This window comes from Tupaia chinensis, unplaced genomic scaffold (genome assembly GCF_000334495.1).
Source record: "Tupaia chinensis unplaced genomic scaffold, TupChi_1.0 Scaffold142846_1, whole genome shotgun sequence".
NCBI lineage: Eukaryota > Metazoa > Chordata > Mammalia > Scandentia > Tupaiidae > Tupaia > Tupaia belangeri.
Genome location: NW_006202691.1, coordinates 1,842,666 through 1,848,319, shown reverse-complemented (window position 1 = coordinate 1,848,319; position 5,654 = coordinate 1,842,666).

Sequence of the window (5,654 nt, the reverse complement as noted above, 5' to 3'; positions counted from 1 at the left end):
CTGGCGGCTTGCTTTCTCACTTTCTCCCTCTCTCTCTATGTCTCTCTATGGTCAAATTAAAATAAATGAATGAATAAATGAAATTAAATAAACAATTTTTAAAAACAATTTAAAAAATATAGGGAACCAGCAGTAAGCGTAATGGCTATGTTCCTGGACTCCCACATAGTCAACCGCGGTTCGCGTCCGGAACCTGGTGGCTTAAAATTCATGCTGGGCATGTGTGCGTGCGTGCCCAAGATCCCAAGAGGAGAATGAAGGAGAACTGATTGCGGCGTGACCATCCCCCCAGGGGGTGATTTCTCGCTTTCTGTCTCTATGTCTCTCTCTGTCTGGCGAGCGCACGTGCCCTATAGCGAAAAATCTCTACAGAAAAAAAAAATAAATATATATATATGCCCCATTAATGAAGGAGAAAAAAACCCCCTATGATATATTTATGATTGTAAACACTATCTCGTTGATTTCATTCCTGACAAAAGAAGATTCTGTTTTGACTAGCCATAAACCAGAACTGACTCCTCTGTGTATAGCTTTATGTGTGTGATGACTCGAAGAACTTTCACAGACTAGCTCCTGGGGCTGTACATTTCCACCTTGTTCTCCTCCACCACCCACACATGCCTGGTGATGGACATGTTAGGTATGTTCATGTAGCACAGCCTATGCTGAGGTGGTAGGGATATTCCCGGAGGCTGTACAACTAGCAAACATGTGCCTCCATGCACGGTGACTGCAAACCATCTACATGTACTCTAATGTACAAATATATCTAATTTGACCCACCTTTGCAGGGTCTAATTGCCCACAGCCATGTCGGACCACCAGGTAGGGGGGAACTGAGGAGACACCAGAGTGAAAAGAGACATGGTCTTCACCATTTACAGGTTAAATATCCCATTTTTGCAGATTCGTGTTAGAATGTGTCACCACGTGAATGCACTGGTAGGGCCCCTTCTGGGCTGAGACAGGGACTTGTCCAAGTGAGACGTCCCGAAGCTCGGGTTTATTCAGTTCCTGGAGAACTCGCCTCAGTACCCCCATTCCCAGCACCTTCCAGGCCCTCTTCCCAGCTCTCCTGGGTTATTGCCTCCACCTCCTCTTTTCTCCTTGGCCCTTTCTGTCTATTCTTAATTTAATGGCCAAAGTGAGCCAGTGAAAACTTAGGCCAGGGGACCAGCAGTTAACGTAATGGCTATGTCGCTGGACTCCCCCGTAGTCAACCGCGGTTCGAGTCCCGGACCCGGTGGCTTAAACTCACGCCAGGCACGTGCGCGTGTGTGCCCAAGATCCCGAGAGGAGAATGGAGGAGAAGGGATTGGGGCGTGGCCGCCCCCCCTGGGGGGGTGATTTCTTGCTTTCTATCTCTCTGTCTCTTTCTGTCTGTCTGGCGAGCGCACACGCCCTATAACAAAAACCTCTCAAAAACAAAAAAACAAAAAACCCCGAAAACTTAGGCCAGGTCATGACCTCTGCTCAGAACCCTCCCATGTTTCCCAGCTCACGCTGAAGAAAAGCCAAGTGACCCAGGAGGCTGTGGCGGACAGCTGACTGCTCTGATGGCCTTTCTGACCCTGTCCTGGGTGCCCACCCCTTCCTACTCCACTCCAGCTGCCTGAGCGCCTGCGGTTTCTGGAATGCTCAGACTTGCTCCTGCGGGGCTTTTGCATTTCCTGTCTGTGCAGCCTGGACCACTTATCCCAGATGCTCCCATGGCACACTCTCTCACCTCCTTCGGGGAGTCTTACTTGACCTCCCAGTCTAAAAGCGCAGCCTCCTCCCCACACTCCCTATCTTTCATTCTTACTTTGTATTTCTCCATAGAACCTATGATTATCGAATACCCTACACTGTGTTTGCTCTGTCTCCTTCCTCTAGAATGGGGGTCCTCAAACCCCAGGCCATGGACCAGTACTGGTCCTTCTTATTACAATGTAATAATAATAAAAATAAATGCACACTGAATATAATGATTTATTGTGTTTCTACCATCCCCAAACCATCCCCAACCCCTTCTCCCGGTCTCGGTCCATGGAAAAATTGTCTTCCACAAAACAGATCCCTGGTGCCAAAAGGTTAGGAACACTGCCCTCGAGTGTGACTTTCGTGAAGTGGGTCTTCTCTTGGCCCACAGCTGTAACCTCTGTGCCTGGAATAGTGCCTGGCCCACAGTGGCTGTTTTCTGGTGAATGCAGTGGTCTCTGCTTGCTTCCCATTCTGCAGCCCCACCAGAATCCCACAGGACCGCCTTCTGAGAAGTACAGTTACCATAAGGCCAAGTTCACTAGAAGAGAAGAGCAAAGATGAACTTGGGACAGGGTTTTCCAGCATCCGAGCCACTCATTCTTATAAAGAACTGTCTTTTTGTGAAGTGAATCATCAGGGGATTTGATCACTGAGCTATAAACCTCTTGGACCTCCTCCTCCATCCCCAAAGATGTAATCCAGGGTCATTGTGGTATTAATAGGAAATTGCCGAATCACATACATTTCTCAGTTCAAAGACAAAAAAATACAAAGATAAAGAAAACCGAGAAGAAAATGAAACATTTGAGAAGTTCTTGTTTAGCTTGCCTTTATTTTTATTCTTTCTTCTCCTCTGACTTAATGAGGATAAAATAAAACAGAAAATATCATAGAAAGGCAAGAAAAGGGCCAGCTAGTAGCATGGTGGTCAAAGCAGCTGGATCCCACATTGCCATCTGTGTGGTTTGAGTCCCAGACTGTGGCTTGTAAAACTCCCCAGGCGCATGTGCGCCCATGCCCCGATCCTGAGATGAGAATGGAGAGAAGGGATTACAGCATGGCCATGCCTTGTGGTGGGGGCTTTCTCACGTTCCCTCTAATTCTCACTGTCTCTTTCTAGTGAGTGCACACACACACTATAGTGAATATTTAGGGGGAAAGAAAAGGTAGAGCCAGCAGGTGGCATGGTGGTTAAAGGCTGGATTCCCCCAAGGCTGTCTGTGGGTTGAGTCCTGGACATGGTGGCTTGGTTTCATCCCATTGGGGACGGTCACATTGCAGTACTTTCTCCTTCATTTCTCCCTCCTATTGGGATTTTGGACAGGCACACACACTCGACTGGCATGTCTTCCAAGCCGCCAGGTCTGGGACTTGAACAGCACAATTGGCCATGTGAGATCCCACTGCCTTTACGACTATGCCACTGGCTAACCTCAGCTCTGTCATTTCTCTGTCACAGGTAGTCTCAGTAAATCTGTCTTATCCTCAGCACTTTAATAGGGAGTTAATTCTGCCTTGTCTCCTAAGTTTTTATTTCTGTATCTAATTATCTAATCCATTCATTCTGATGTATGATACGTAAGTCAAACTGACCTCTTTCCTAAATGCTAATTAGTTAACTGCGACTCCTGCTTTAAATATATTTGAAAAAACTCTTGCGTAACACAAGGCAGTAGACTGAACCTGTACGGTGCCAGGCTCCTGCAGAGAGACTCTGAAGGGACAGCCCCAAAGGACTCAGAATGCCGTGGGGCTCAGGGGCACCAGCCAAGTGGCAAAAACCAACACAATGCTCGGGAGTGCACGTGAATGTCTGCAGAAGTGTGTCTACCTTGTTCTTGGCATTCATAAACAAGATTGGGGAATGAAAGCACATTGAAAATTATAACTATTTGATCTAGAAGCTTTCCTCTTATAATTATTATTTTAGCACTTGCACTAGCCAGAGAGAGTCAGACAGAGGAGAAAGTATCTCCCACCGTGGGCCATGGTCACCCCACAATGCCTCCTCCTCCCTTTTTCCATCTCCACTGGGATTTGGGGGAAGCATGCCCCCTTGGGATTCCATGGCAGTGAGTCATATGGGATCTGGCTCCCTTAACCACTAAGTTACCAGACACCTGGTTTTCCTATCCTGTTAAGAGAGCCCTTTTGGGACCAGTAGTTAGCGTAATGGCCATGTTGCTGGACTCCCACGTAGTCGACCGCAGTTCACGTCCCGAACCCGGTGGCTTAAAACTCACGCTGGGCATGTGTGCGTGCGTGGCTAAGATCCCGAGAGGAGAATGGAGGAGAAGGGATTGCGGCGTGGCCATCCCCCCTGGGGGGTGATTTCTCGCTTTCTGTCTCTCTGTCTCTCTCTTGTCTGTCTGGCCAGCGCACGCACCCTATCGAAAAACAAAAACAAAAACCAACCAAACAAACAAACAAAAAAACCTCTCAAAAAAAAAAAAAAAAAGAGCGCTTTTAAGTTTTCAAGACTAAGGACTCTGGGCTGCTACATTGAGTGCTGGCTGTGTTCAGAGCACTGTGCTAGGCGCCATGAGTACTTGTGTAGAATGCAAAAGTAGTAACTCAGGCGGTCATCATGAGTGATATTTGGGAATGAAGTAAGAGACAGAAGAATTCAAGGTAGATATGCAAGCGTCCAGGATGGCTGCTGGCTCTGCTGCCCACCCTGTCTATCATGAGACAGTGACATCCACCCTCGCGCCTCCCCCCTCTCCCCAGCAGCCCTGCACCTCTTGCTCTCTCCTCATTGACTGCTTTCCCTTCTGGAGCAGACAAGAATCCCCACTGGCTTTCCCAGCTGCCAAGTTCATGCAAGCTGCTCTCAAAGCTTTCACAAGGCTGAGTCCGGAATCTTCGCCGGAGAGCGTCAGCCCGGGATCCCCACCGCTGTCCATGAACCTGAAGGCCTAGGAGCCCACGCTCGGAAGGCAATTCTGACCTCGGGTCTGGTACCCATCGGGCCACCCAGATTTGCAGTTCTTTTTCCTGCTCTCAGCCTGCAGACCACGAACCTGTAACCGCTGGTTTGCTCTTTCTCGGGACCATGTACTGTCTCGGCTTCGCGTCTTTTAACAAGCAGGCAGGTGCCTACTTCAGCCCATCCCCAGCCCGGCAGGAGAGTGACAAGGTACCACACATCGGAGCCCGTAGTGCCCCCCCACGGGCGCCGGGGGGCCGGCCCCCTGCCGCTTTAATCCCGAAAAAGGAGCGGGTCCATTTAACCTTAGCACGGCGGCCCGGATCCCCGAACCTGTTGCTAGCAAAGTCGAATGTGGCAGATTCGATCTCAGGGAAGCCGTCGCCGCCGTTTCTGTTAGGGACAACCTCCCCAGCCCACCCTCCACGCTCCCTACCCCTGCTCGGCGGGACCGGCAAAGCGGGCCAGGCTCTCCAGCAGGAAGGCCCTGGAGGGTAACTGCGAGCGCAGGGGGCCCGAGCGAAGCCGTTGTCCCCCCGCTAGGCCTACGCCTCCCGGTGCAGAACCGAGTGAGGGCCCAGATGACCGCTTGCCGGGGATCAGGTACCCCGAGACTGCGAAGCCCGCGCTGGGGCGCGGCGGGGAGGCGTGGCGGAGGCGCAGGAAGATGCCTGGATGGGACGCGGCGGGGGCCGGGGGACACCAACCCTCAAACACCCAATTGTGTTGTTTTTCAGCCGAGTTCCCCCGACAGCGGCCGAAGGACCCCAAAGGCTGCGCCGCACGTCCCCGGTCCCCACCCACCTCGCCTCTGTGGGTGGGCTTCGCGTTCCGTTCTGGGTTTCAGAGCCACCATGTGACTTCTACGAAACGCGGGGCCCAAGCGGAAAGCCGCGACGGGGTGGGATTTGGGACCCCGGAGTGGAGCGAGAGGGCGGGGAGAGGAGGAGATCGGGCGTGGGTGGCAGGGGGGCGGGGC